The sequence below is a fragment of the Strongylocentrotus purpuratus genome, unplaced genomic scaffold, assembly GCF_000002235.5.
Source record: "Strongylocentrotus purpuratus isolate Spur 01 unplaced genomic scaffold, Spur_5.0 spur5_scaffold_8, whole genome shotgun sequence".
NCBI classification, from domain to species: Eukaryota; Metazoa; Echinodermata; class Echinoidea; order Camarodonta; family Strongylocentrotidae; genus Strongylocentrotus; species Strongylocentrotus purpuratus.
Genome location: NW_022145614.1, coordinates 12,366,793 through 12,381,767, shown reverse-complemented (window position 1 = coordinate 12,381,767; position 14,975 = coordinate 12,366,793).

Here is a 14,975-nt window from a genome sequence, read left to right as displayed (position 1 = left end):
TGCACATTTACAAATAAAAATTTCTGCACAGATTCTTTATAATTTTAAATTAGCTTTTTGCAGATGACACTAAACTCTATGCTAGATGCGACTCCATGGTTGAAGCTCAAAATCTGCAAAATGACCTAGATAAATTGCAGGAATGGGCAAAGAAATGGCAGCTCAAATTCCACCCTGACAAATGCATTGTGTTTAAGATTGGCAAGTTCCCATCAAGCCACGGCTACTACATGGAAAACAACAATGTAAGGGACTTCTTCAAACAAGTGGATGTAGAAAGGGATCTTGGAGTATTACTGGATGCAAAACTCTCCTTCAAGGACCAGGGGGCCTTTTCTCGAAACCAACTCCATGACAGTCATATCTTTGTCGGCGACCTACGGAGATGTCATGAAGCGAATAAACCGTTTCACAAAGCCATGACAGACATGATATCGATATATCGCGATACTAGCAGCTCAAGAACATAGTCTTTGTCACGATCCATTTGATTTATCAAGAATAACCCAAAACAAGTTTTGGGGCTAAAATTGTTCAAAAAGAAATATATACATATAAATTCTCCTAAAATAAATAATAAATAGTGTCATTATCATATTTACATCATCAAACGATTTGCATATTTCTGTAAAGATTCTTAAATTGAAGAAAAACTGGTGAGTGTTTTTTTTTTGACATTCAAAATCAAAAGTTAGTTGAAGGATACCGTAATGTGATAGTTTATCAATACATACTTTTTTTGTTTATTGTGACGAGGAATTTTAGGCAAAATGTCTTTTCTCAGCCAGTTTTTATCCTAGAGTCTCATAAATACTCGTTATATAATTGATTTGATATTGAAAATATAATTTGGAAGAAGTAATTAGAGAGGGAATAATAATGCACATAGGCCCCAAAGGTATGACGGTATCCTAAGAAAAGACTATGGATCGACTATGGAAAACGGTGTGTAACATTCTTACCTCTCTTATTTATATGTTATAGTTTCATGATTTGTGATTTAATGTTTATATTCAGCTTTAATAATTTGTATTCTCACTTTTGTACATTTGCATTTCGCATCCCAGAGAATAACGTACCGAACTCGTCTATATTTTTCTCAAAATGATAGTGAAACTAATCGTCAATTTCGCGGCCCATGGAATGGCAACAAACTGACTTGTGATGGCGCTTTACAGCAATTAAAAAAATATGACAGGTTCGGAGCAGTGACAACTCGCTTGTCGCGGAAGTTGTCGCTCATCTTGGCAAAGACGGCTTTGTGAAACACTTAGCTGACAAGTTGCGTGACAGTGGCGAGATGTCGTTGATCTTGTAGTTATGACGGTTTCGAGAAACGGCCCCCAGATCTCTAATGTTGTCTCCAAAGCTAATAAGATACTGTGTCTGATTCGCAGATCTTTTGTAATTATTGATGAGGAAACCCTTAAACTTCTCTTCAAAGGACTTATTAGACCAATCCTGGAATACAGTCAATCTCGGCTAGGAGATCAGAGACGACTTGAAACAGTAGGCATACAGAGAAGAGCCACTAAGATGGTACCAAGCCTGAAGAACTTGTCTTACCCACAACGACTGAGAAAACTGAAGTTGCCATCCCTTGTCCATCGCAGAAGGAGAGGAGACATGATCGAAGTCTATAAGTATTTGCATGACTTATACAATGCTGGTGCAGAATTCCTACATCTTCACAGAGGAGAAAGAACAAGAGGTCATTCACTAAAGCTTGAAAAATCATTCACACGCCTGGATGTGAGAAAATTCTTCTTCTCTCACAGAGTGGTTGACTCGTGGAATGATCTACCAGAAGAGGTAGTTTCAGCTCCTTCAGTTAACTCCTTCAAAAACAGACTAGACAAACACTGGAAGAATCTACCTACCGTCTTTGACCCCGAAGGAGAGAAATATTCAAATTGAGAACTGATTCTGCTACATGCACAACATCACTATCCAGTTTAAACATGTATGTATGAAGGACAAATGTTCACTTGATAAGACTTATGCCCGAAGAGATATGGAAATGATTTTAACCCGATGATCGATGAATAGGCATTGCCCTACAAGCATCGATGGATTAAAGTAAAGTAGGCCTAGGCCTAAGTAAATATTCCTCATCATTTTCAACCACCTGATCAATAGTTTACAATCAGTTACACTAAGGTTCTAAATTTGAATACATCTAACACTAACAGTAAGATACTGCCTACAGAGTACGACTATACACCCAAGGTGAACTGTACAGAACAGGAAGAAGAAAAAGCTCACGAGTCATGGTTGGAAAGTTGGGCACCGGGTTTTGCCGCACCACATTAAATTTAACAGTCGGGACTGCACTGTGCAATAGAAACCTCAACATTCAGACTTCTCAAAAGTTAGGTTAACGATCCGTACTAAATTTCATATTGTAGTTTATTCTAAGAAAATAATTACAATACCATCTGTGTCCTATTGATAACGTTGTTCGAAATTAGAAGTTATGGAAAACAAGCAATTCTGTTACTTACGAAATCTGCTGCGAATCAAGGCTGAATGTAGACGATCAAAAGCGCTATTCGATAAGTGTAAGAGGTGTCCGCAAAAGCACGGAATAAAAAAGAAGAAAAATATATTTGAAGTGGATGGCACCATAATATACTTGGTAAGAAAATACCCTTAAAAAATGGTTTTGAAAAGAATTCTGATATTTTAATTTTGGTGGCACTTTGGGAAAGACTTGAAGATTTAAAAGCTGCACAACTTTACTTGAGCAGAAGGTTGATCTCAAGACAGTGGTTGCCCCCGTCGTAATCAGATTTCCCGAAATAGACATTTTCCATTTGTATTCGAATTATGACGGTCATTTTACTGAAAGAGCTCTGCATACACGTCATAGACACAAATTTCAATTTACATACAGGGGCGGACCCAGGAATTTCTTCCCGGGGGGGGGGGCACACGGGGGGGGGGGGGGGTAAGAGCACATTTAAAACAAAAAAATGTTGGTCCAAAAAAAATCACAATGACTCAGCCAACCGCTGAATAAGCTGGGGGGGGGGGGGGGTAAGAGCACATTTTTTAAAAACTTTTTTTTGGCCGGGGGGGGGGTACGTGTTCCCTGTGCTCCCCCCCCCCCCCTGGATCCGCAACTGACATAAAATTTTGAGACTTTGAGCCGGGTATAAGCGTGTCTAACGAGAAAAACAACTTGGCTTCTGAAAAGGCGCAACATTCATTCAAGAGGGATAGCTTATACAATGTAGATTCAACCAATGATTACTTAAAGTGCATGGTATTATTTCTCAGTTTTTTTAGCTTTGACTTTGGAATATTCAAACTTCAAAGTCAAGCACCTTTACCACCAATTTTATCTGTCCTGAAACAAGCGCCTTTCAGTCCGAATGTATTTATCAAACAAAAGACTCTGATCGCTGTATCCCCGGGGGAGGGGGGGGGGGGGTACTCAGAGGCGGCGGAGCAACTTTCAAAGTGGGGGGGGGGGGGGCACCAACATAAAAGGGCACTTTCTGAAAAAAAGGGGCACCTCCAAAGGGAAATCTCAAAGCGAAAATATACAATTTTTTAGACATTGGTAAGCGTGTGATGGTCTGAAAATTCATTTGCGAGCGCGGAAAAAAAAAGTGAAAATGGGGCACTTCTTCTGCAGGGATGAAAAAGACACTTATAAAAATGAAAAAGGAGCATTAATAATAATGGGAAATGTGCATTTGTTGAAAGAAAAGGGGCAACTACAGATTTTGAATAGAGGCATTTACCAGAGAAGAAAAGCGGCACTTATGAGAATGAAAAGGGACTATTTGCATAGATGAAAAGGGAAAAAATTTGAGAAGGGGAAAGGGCTCTTTTTTAAATGGAGGCACCTTTCATAAGGAAAAGGGGCACTTATTAGAGAGGAAGGGAGCACATGTGAAAATATAAGGTGGCTTATCCGAGTTAAAAAGGGGTAGTTATTAAAAGGGGCAATTATCAGAGGTGAAGGGGGCGCTTATCAAAAGTGAAAATGGGCGCTTCTCGTACATGAAAAGGGGCACTTACTAGAGATTAAAAAGGGCACTTATGAGAATGGAAAATGGACACTTACTGCAAAGAAAAATGGGAACTTGTCGAAGGAAAAGGGGTATGTGTCAAAATAAAAGGGGCACTTATCAGAGGTGGAAAGGGGAAGGGGCACTTTTAAAAATTAATAGGGGCACTTGTAAAAGTAAAAGGGGCACTTAGTATGTAAAAGGGGGCACTTCTTACAAAGCTAAAGGGTACTTTTCATATGTAAAAAGGGGCACTTTTTGGGTTCTTGAAAAAGTGGGGGGGGGGGGCAACTGTGCCCTCCTGCCCCCCCCCCTCCCGGGAGCACCGCCTCTGGGGGTACTCACATATTAGGACATACAGGGGTGTGCCGCTCTAATGGTTCACTTTTTCACAAAAAATCCCTAAACAGGGGTCCCACTTTAAAAAAAAATACCATTAAAAATGGGTCTGTTTTTTCAAAATGTTCACGTATTGTGAAAAAACAAGTCTTTTTTTCGAGAAAAAAAGCCCCCTAATAATGGATAGGGGTTTCGAGGGTTGAGCGGCACACCCCTGTCCGTCCAAGCCAAATCTGAGTATCCCCCCCCCCCCCGGGGGGGGGGGGGCTGTATCACTTCTCTATCAAAGATATTCGATCATAGTTATATAGAATGTTCACTGAACTGTGCAGATTTATTTTGATTTTCAATAACAAAGTTAGCCTTGAACAGATGTACGGTTTTGTGTTTGATATGTGACTCGATTCGTTTGTATTTGTAATCAATAAATGTGAATGGGCTTAAAGAGTGATAAGAGGGTTTCATAATAATTTGATAAAGAGATACACTACATTAAAACGATTTATTAATTTTTTTTTTAAAAGGGGAGTATTTCTATCCATGCACGAGATCAATCTTTAAAAGGCAAAGAGTGTGGGGTTAAACAAAATTGTGTTTGTAACGCTGTGCATTTTCATAGCTGTACAACCTCTTCCATTTGAAAAACGACGATATGAGTTAATAACACATATTTCCCCTCTTTATTACTTTTCATTATTTGATTAAGCATTTTTTTCAATCATAGTTATAAATAAGGCTTTAGTTTTAAAAAGTAACTTAGGTAATGTTTGTGCCATTTTAGTTGGTTCATTTGCTAAACAAACGCTCACTTATATAAACCAGACCCATAGCATAATCGGTAAATTGATAGAAATCACTGAAAGTTTAATGGTCATAATCCTTTAGCAGGTTTCCTAAAATTCCTATGCCTAATTTGTAAATTCGTTGCTTGAATTCGGGTACACGGTAGCCTTTCGGAAAATATATGCAAATTTGATTGTTTACCCTTCGACCCTTGATTTGTAAATCTCAAGTTGGGCTATATAATTTGGTGTATCAATCACCCTTTTGAATGAAAGACTTCAATCTTTAATTCATTGAACAGATAATTATAGTTTTGGGCCAAAATATACACGGGTTTAATTTTCCCTTTTTAATATTTTGATTTTTCTATTTAGCGACACACTCTATTCTGCTCGACTAACTAGTGTTCGGCAAATTCAGAGGACGGCTGTGAAAACAAATCTACAAACTTTATTTTCTCATGATGTAGACGAGAATACAGGATTAGATCTACAGCAATATGAAGGACTTTCTACTTGCTTTGGTTTCGGTTGTCGCTGCTATGGCCGTTGTGATACTTTTCATAATGTTTGGTAAGCGAAAACAAAAGATTTGGATGTAGATATATTGTGACGACCGTTCTGTAAACATCAGTCCCACCACTTGAAAAAATTGTTTGTGGATTCTATGGCGCTAGTTCAGAAGTCTATCCAAACTTTGATCCGTAACTCCGGCGTGGAGATGCCCTACTAAAACTTACCAAAAATGAAGTAAATATTCATCAAATGTCCTAATATAGGTCATGATTTAAAAGTCGATATGTTTTTTACTAAGCTTGAGTCAAAACGTTTAACAGACGGTTAAACGACCGCATTCATCAAAACCGTTTAGCATTTCTGGCCCCGTTTAACCGTTATTTTTGTGCAGTTTGTTACATGTGTTTTGTTTTTGAGAGACTTCATTGCCGATATGAAACTCCTAAATCAATAATTATTGACAAGACTTCATTGCCGATACGGGGAACTAAGTCTTGCCAATAATCATTGTTTATAGATCTCCGTAGCGGCAACAAAGTCTTGCCGATTATTATTGTTTTTCGATCTCCGTAGGGGCAACAAAGTCTTGCCGATAATTATCGTTTTTAGATCTTTTAGATAATTATCGGCAAGACTTTGTTGCCCCTACTGAGATCTAAAAACAATAATTATCGGCAAGACCTCATTGCCCGTACGGAGATCTAAAACATTATGTCTGCATTGAAATGACTGAATACTTGAGAACTTACACACATGTAAAAAAATGTGTATTTTCAAAACGGTTAAACGAAACTGCCCGTATACATTTAACGGTTAAACGTTTAGCACAAAAACTGTAATGACTCAGGCCTATTTGTTACCTGTGTCACTTTTCTTATCTTTTTTCAGAGTATTTTTCCTATAACGAAGACTTATAATAAATGTGCATTTTCTCACGGGATTCACGGCAAACTGCAATTGCATACCGTAGCGGCGGAGGGGTGCCGGCGCGTGTGTGTTCAGTTAGAGACTGTAAACTAAGATTGCAGCTGCTAATTTAACACGCGCGCCCGCACCTGACCGTCGGGACGGTTTGTAATTGTATTGTGCTTCTGTATCTACATCTCCATTATTTTGAATAATGTTTGTAAAAATATTTTAGAATTCTGGGGTTTTAATATTGTTTTCTTTTTCCATGCTCACGTTTGTTTTCAGTGAATCATATTTTTTATCACATGAACAGATATTTATTTGAACATTTTAACATATAAACACAAATAATGGCAGGCTCTAAATAACTGTTTGTTTTACAGGGTGGTACATTGTGTGGGTGGCATTCCTCTCCCGCTTCAAGTTGATGCGAGAACTTCTTGGGAAAAACGATGATGCTGCCGTAAAGTCAGAAAAGGACACAAAGAAAAGGTCACACTCACAGGTGCATGTGAAATATCAACTGAAGGACAAAATCAGATAACATATTAAGCGAGATGAATACATGCAAAACAGTGACATTCGCCTCACAAAACATTCACAGGATATATTTTGAAGATGAATTGGGTGACAGACAGACAGACATTTGCCATCTCTGTTTTTTGTTGCCCTAACAAAATGACTTACATTTGCTCCTTATGCCATGAGCCATGTATTGCATGACGTATGGGTCCAGATGGGAGTGCAGTATGCAGAATTACAATGAATATATTGATAAATTACAGTAAGGGAGATTGAGGACTTTATTGAGACAGCCATGAAAGGAAGGAGCGTGTATTAAAAACTGAAATGGAAGAATGAAATGGACAAATCATAATGTAAATATTAATGACAAATCTATATTACATGAATTTATATTGTTGAAATTGGAAGATCTACACTGTACTTAGGCTATTGATAATCTTGATATATTGTGAATATATACATGTAGTTGAATATGGAAAAAAAATCCTTGTTGATAAGCTTTTGGTGTTTTGTTTAAAAGTGGTCATTGTTATGCAATTCAAAGATTGATGAACCTGGAGTAGAACAGTAAATTTGAATTTTGTTATGATACAACAATGTTTACATCTACATGTATTTCAAAAAAGGGTCAGCAGTAAACTGAAAACCAAAATAAAATGATGATATATTAAGAAATATAGTTATTATCTGACTTGTTTGAGGGTTTTCAGCATCCTCAGTTGGATAAATGTGCTATTACTTTGTACGGTATGCATTTGTTACTACATGTATGTATTGCCAGTTACTACACAGCTATTATGTAATTCATCACAACAGTACATATGAGCTACCTCTTTGAAATGAGTATCCACCTGTTAGTTGTTATATACATCCATTATTTGGAATATATGGAATAGTCTAATAAACTAATAAAAGTCTGCTCACAAGGAATTTTACTTCATGAGTTCAATGCATTGTAAAATTACTAGTTAAAACCGTATTTCACAAAGATAGAAATATTAATCTTTGACATTAATCCTTACGGTGCATAATGCTATTAATCCTATTACACATGTACATGTAGTTCTTTTGAATTGTATATTTAGAAGTTAATAAGTTAAAGTTAAAGTCCACAAATTTCCTAATGGATAGTTGCATCAGGATTTTAAGCTCGAGTACTGTTTTGTAATTTTCACATTGCAAATATGCAAAGCTTTGTGTATTGTTGTGCTCTTGTTGGCTTAAAAGACATTGTTGTTGATAGTACTTGTTTGCCACAGTGTGCATATTTACAATGTATAACATACTCAACCATATCAGTCAGGATAAAGCACATACATGTATGAAGCAAAGCAAAGCGGCCTGTATTTGTATTTTTGATAATATTCCTGTTGACAATTGTTTTTTCAAATTATATGAAAAGCTTGATATTACTTGACCCTTTATATGTTGTACAAATAATCTCCCTGTGCCACATTGTATCTATCAGGGGGTAGATCTATACAAAAGGCTTCAAGAATTAGTTAACTGTTACCGGTTTAAGATTAATGTATACCTGTATTAGATGGGTTGTCATGGAACAAATCAATAATAGAATGGGAAATTTTGTAAAACGTTTTGTGTTACACAAGGTATTAATGCATGTGTGGTAAACAAGCGGCTGTGCAGTGGGGCAAAGAAAGCAGCCGGAATGTTAACATTAAAAAAAATATATATGCAGCATTTAAAATGCAGTAAATCTGTGTTGTTCCCTAAAACCAGCTAGCTTGTTGCCTTAGTTGTACCAGAGACATGTCATACAGTCATAGTGACTGACATGTGGTATTTCTAGTTGTACAGGGAACAGAGATATCATATCAAGGCAACTAAATTAAACTCTTAATTGACTGGAGAGGTGAAGGCGTTGGGTTCAAGCCCTAATACAGTATTAATGCCCTTGTAAGCATTGCATAATAAACTTTCATGTTTTGGTGACATAAGATATAGATGTTTATACACTGTATATTAACATTTGATTACATGTATGTACTGATACTTTTTTGTTTGCAATTCATGGTACAGTGGACATTCACTGTAACAAACTGTCTTGGACCAAGGAAGTTACATTGTAGATTCAAAATCTTGTTATATTAGGACAGAATTACCCCGCCCCCCCTTCCCCAAGAAAGAAAAAATAACAAACAATAGAAACACAAGAGCTGGGACCACAAATGACCTTGTTGTAATGAGTGGGTTGTTGTTAAGACAGTGTTCTTTATAACGAGGTTCCACTCTATTTGAATAGCCCCCTCTTTCATCAAGATTCTTAAAGCCAGGTCAGAGAATATCAGCCGTATAGAAAGCTGGGCTTGATGTTAAATGGCTATAAGTTATAATAAAGCAAGTTGTGAACTGAGCTCTATTCCTAGACCAACAAATCTATTGGAATTTTTTTGTTTTGTTACTGTGAGCAAGATACATATTACTTATAATTCTTTGATTTATATCAATGTTCCTGTATTGTAATTCATGAATTAAAAGGGTATAGGCATGTGAATAAATTGAGCAAATTAAAACATTTACCGCTTTGATGAATGAGAATCATAATTTAATCAAAAGTCCCTCAGACTGTTAGCAACCTCCCCAAGGCAGGGTAAATTTCACACTTTTTTGTTATGTATTGCAATGTAATTAAAATTGAATTGGTGCTCTAGGTTTATAACATATATCAAATGTAAATTTGCTTTGAATTTTTAATTGCTTCTCATCATCTTTTTTTGTTGTTCAAGTAAAGTAGGCTTTGTTATTATTTACTTCGTTATCATTTCATTATTATAAAATGATTAATAAATATATACATGTACTTTGTTAATATAAACTTAGTTATCATTTAATTATTATAAAATGCTACATGTTATGATGCACTTGAAATTTGTACTTTTTCTTTTTATTATTTTCTCACATGTTCACGAATAGAAAATGACTATTTCCCATTGCTTTATAAAGGTGAAAATAGGCTTGAAACACACCTTTGGAGAGGTTGAAAGAAATTGAAGTGATTCAGATAAGTCTCGGACAAGACCTCTTATAGCAGTCAAACCATTCCCCCACCCCCCAAAAGACGGGGTGTCAATTATAGGCCCCTTGTCAAACAGACACAGTGTCATATTGTCATGACAAAGTATGTTTGCACATGGCTAAGTGGCGCCCATATCATTTTTCACTGTTGCCCTAGGAACCCTTTTCACATGACAAGCCTCCACAGTTAGTAACCAGACAATACTTCACCACTAAACCAGGGAGGTGTACCCTGATTAAACGATGTCAACTGCTTAAAGAGAAGGTTGAGTTCTGGGAAGAGGTGAAAAATAATTTGTGAGCCATTAATACTCATTCTTATTATGCAAGTGTGGAAGAACATCAGTTATTAAGACATGTTCCCTGAAAAGCATGGCTCTTCAAATGCCTTCATATTCTAAATATGCATGTAACATCGTAAAAATCAGGGTGGGGGGGGGGGGGCGGCTTTTTATGCCACATGTTCGTGTAGTCCCATATACATCTTTCTGTGCAAGTGTTTGTAACTTTACCAAGACTTGGCCAAATTTCTTATCATTTTGATGATTCCAGAACCTTGCAATACACACAAATTCTTATATGCTAGATGATCAACCTTTTCTGGTCGGTTCCACACCGTTTCTTTCACAATGCAATCGCATGACCAGAACTCGACTTCATCTTTAAGGATAATCTTCAGTTTTCGTCCTGATAATGCATTTTGAGAGAGAAAAAAGTGCCTAAATTGATAATACATGTATTAATAGAGCAGTAACTTAGTTGTTGAGACTAGAAAAAATAATGAAAACTAACTGAAAAATTGTATACCGATAATGAAAAGTCCCAACGTAGATTTGCACATTTGGGACTAGGTAATTCATGGGTCCTCATTTGTATGTCTCTTCTTTCTATCTTTACATCGTTAAATATTGTCTGACTGAAATGTACTGTGTGTAGTTCTCAACATTCAGTGTGGACTTGTTGGAATCTGCAAAAATGCAAGTATTCTACATTAAAAGAATTTCAATTTTCTTTAAATTCATCCCAACTCTCGATACTGCCTTTGAAGTTTTTGACAGCGATGAATTAATATCTGTGGTATGAGCACTTGTCTTATCTCATTAAGAAACGCCTAGACAAGACGAGATTAAGATACCCTTGAACTTGTGAACTGAATACTCATACAAAGCCAGAGAATATGAGATGCTGAATCATTGAGATAAGTGCTACATTTATGATTCAGTGACCGGGTGAATTATGCAAAAAATGTACCGGTACTTGCTTTGTGCTCATAAAGTTGATTGTTCTATTGCTATTTGACAGTAATTGATGTATTTAAGCAGTCTTTGTGCATTGGAAAGAAATCACTGGAAAGAAAGCTGATGTTGCTTGAGAACTAGATAAGTTGCAAGTCCATACAAGTCCTCTGATGCCTTTGGCTACTCATTTTAATAAAATTGTATTTACAGTTATATTTTCACAGCACACAAATGCATGACATATGTTGCTAATTTAGTATAATAAGAATATTATAATTATTCATGTGATGTCATTTGAATGACTTTGTTCATTATTCAGTGAAATGTGTTTGATATTGGCTGACAGCAAAGATGTTAATGATTGCTGATTAACAAGTTATTATTTTTGTTGTTGATAGTATGCTATGTTTTGCCATTTAATATTAAATTCTATGCAGTGTGAAGAAATATGGGAGATAAAGACCTTTCTTCGTATATATTTGGGGCTAAAATATTCAGTTCTTGAATTGTATGTGTTACTATTTTTTCCTTCACATGTAATATTGTAAATATGATATTCGAAATATGTACAAATGTTAAGAAATGTGATTATTATAATGAAAAAACAGTGATTTGTCAAATCCCTGTGTTATCGTGCTTTATTTTGTGTACTTGCATGTTAAAGAATTGGACCCTCCCCCCTCTCTCTCTCTCTTTTCTTTGTGAGTGTGTCTCTCCCTCCCCTCTCAATCTCAATTTACCTCCTTTTATTTACTTCTCTCTTTGTCTCTGTATGCATCTCCCTTCTTTCACTCTTCAATTCCATCAGAAATTGTTATTTCTTTTCCTTTTCTTTACTTTTCATATCTCCTTTTACTCTCTCTAAAAAAAAATCTGCACATACAGTGTACCTCCTATTATAAACTTAATAAAGCATTCCAAATACTTTAATAAGGAGTGGTTTCTTGGGCCAAATGCATCAAAATAACTCGAATTTTGAACAGAGTTGATTTTTCATTACCTCTGAATCCATTGACTTGGAAATTAAATTGTTGATTCCCTTGAGATAATGAGAATGTCTACACATATATATTTTGTTAGTCATGTTGCCCTGCCCAGGTCAATATTTTCCATCATACATGTATCGAATGGATAACTGTTCTGGAATGTTCTAACTTCTCAGAATAACATTGTGTCACCCGATACACAAAATATGATGATTCTTTTTTAATGGTGTCTGTGATATGTCTTCAAATGATCCATTTACTTGTGGTCTTTGAAGTAGATCGTTATTTATTTCTTATCTGTCAAAGACCATGACCATGACAAACAAAATGCCTCAGTTGTTATTAGCAATGAAACATATGCAGTGAAGACAAAAAGGCATAACAACATGATATTTCTATTTAAACTCAATGAGGAAAATTTACTCATGAAAAAGTAAACTTGATAGTAATTTAGCCTTGCATGGAAAAGGTAATGCAAATTTAGGTTTTATTTCTGAATTGAAGGAAATAATTGTTTTTTAAAGTGATACTCTACCATTTTGCAGATTTGTAATACATTTTAATTAATTAATGTTTTCCTTTACTTTCCTTTCTGTCTTTCTTTTAGGGCTTGTCCATCGTTTACTTACAACTGTTCATGCATGAGACTATCAGTTTAAAGGTGCAATCAATATTTTTTACTGTCTTACTGCAAACCCAGATTTTATAAATAAACGAAACAAAACATAAAAAGACTACAACTCATTTAAAACAATTGGAATATGTTCCTGAGTATAAAAATTCACCCCACCTTAAGATTAGATTAAAAAGTTAGAATTGATAATAAAACAATATATACATTTTTAAAAAAGTACAGTATAAGAAAATATTGATGAAACAGGTACCTACAGAGGGTTCTGAGAGGGTTCAATCCCCTCCCCCTAATTAAGATTTGTTCTTCAAAATTTCTTTGGTATAGGGTTTTTATAAATGATGCCATGTTTGAGCTTATTAGCCATAAGACAAGAGCAAGAAACCAATTAATCAGAGTGTCTTGTCCAGTGGCATATAAAAGTGAGACACTGGGGGATAGTGGGGGAGCATTTCATTTGGGGGCATAAATTGTTACCTTTCACACAGAAGAATGGGAACAAGTGATGCTTTGGGCAATGACCCATCTAAAAAAATGTCACTTAACTGCTGAAACAAAATGACAAGAGGATAGAAAGGTTGCCAGATTTTCATTAATGTAAGTGGAGGAACATCGTCATGTTTATGTTTTATTCATGATGTTAGTGAAGTCATTTTGTGTCAATATTGCTACATTACACATAGAATGAGCAAAAATTACTTTACCTTTCAGCCATCCCTACAGCACCATGTACATGAGCCTCTTCCTAATTCTCTGAATTCTCTTATATTCATTCATTCTATTTTAGTTATGATCTACATTTATTTTACCCTATAAATTAAACAAATTAATAGATACAGCCTTTTAAAACGTTGGAAATTTTGATTAATTTTTTTGTTGTTGATTTTTTTCTTATCACTTTTAACTTGCCTCATAATTGAAGGATTGATGAGCTTAACTTAATTCCGAATGAAATATCTTTAAACTAAAAAGGATTCTAACAATCTTTGGCAAATTTAAGGATTGCAGGTTTTAATATCCATTGTACAATATGAACTTACACAATAGGCCTTTATAGATGTATATGCTAGAACATATTCCCATTGGTCTTGTCAGAGAACACATATCAGAACATTCATGGAACTGGAGTCGAGGTGTGAAATCATTACTCAATGAAATTGGTCTGAGGTAGTGATTTTTATGTTTACGGCCCTGTGAACACCGAGTGTGAGGTTTCATTAATATCTTTCTGAGTTCTGACCACTTACGAGATTAACCCGTGGCGAAGTCGTTGACCGAGTTCCAGTTCCGGAATGTGTCGACTTCCAGCCCCGATGTTCATTCAGAGCGTAGTATATTGACGTTTTTTGCCCAGAGGTTACTCATTCACACGCATGTAAATCATTGCCCCCACTCTCTTTCCGTAGACAGCTTGTATGCTTCCTCTTTTTTCATCCATGCAATATTATTATTTTCTTATACTATTTGATTACCTATCTTTTTGTTCTATATTGTTGATCTTTTTATCTCTATTCATTGCTTATGCATGTTTCTGCTGTCTTATTGATAATTCCTTTATCTCTCTTGCCCCTTTTTATTTTTATTCATATATGTGACTCCTTTTCATTCTTTCTCCAACACTCTCTGAATTCACCGACACTTCTTTCCCCCTCCTTATACTTCATCAGTTTGTCCAATTCCTCTTTTCACATGTCCTCCTTCCCCCTCTCTCTCCCTTCCTCCACCCGCTCTCTCTCTCTCTCTCTCTCTCCTATCACTTTCCTTTCTTTTTCTCTTTTCTTCCTTATTCTCCCCTCAATTTTACTTTCTCTTCATCCACCATTGTCCATCTATCTCTTTCTCTCTACCCTTTTAACGTTCTTCCAATGCTCTCCCTTCCCTCTTTCCTGTTCTCTCTTTTCATTACTTTTATTCTATCTATATTTCTCAACCATTAAATTAAACAATTTGATTAAACATCACACCATATGTAAAGCTGACGAGAAACATTC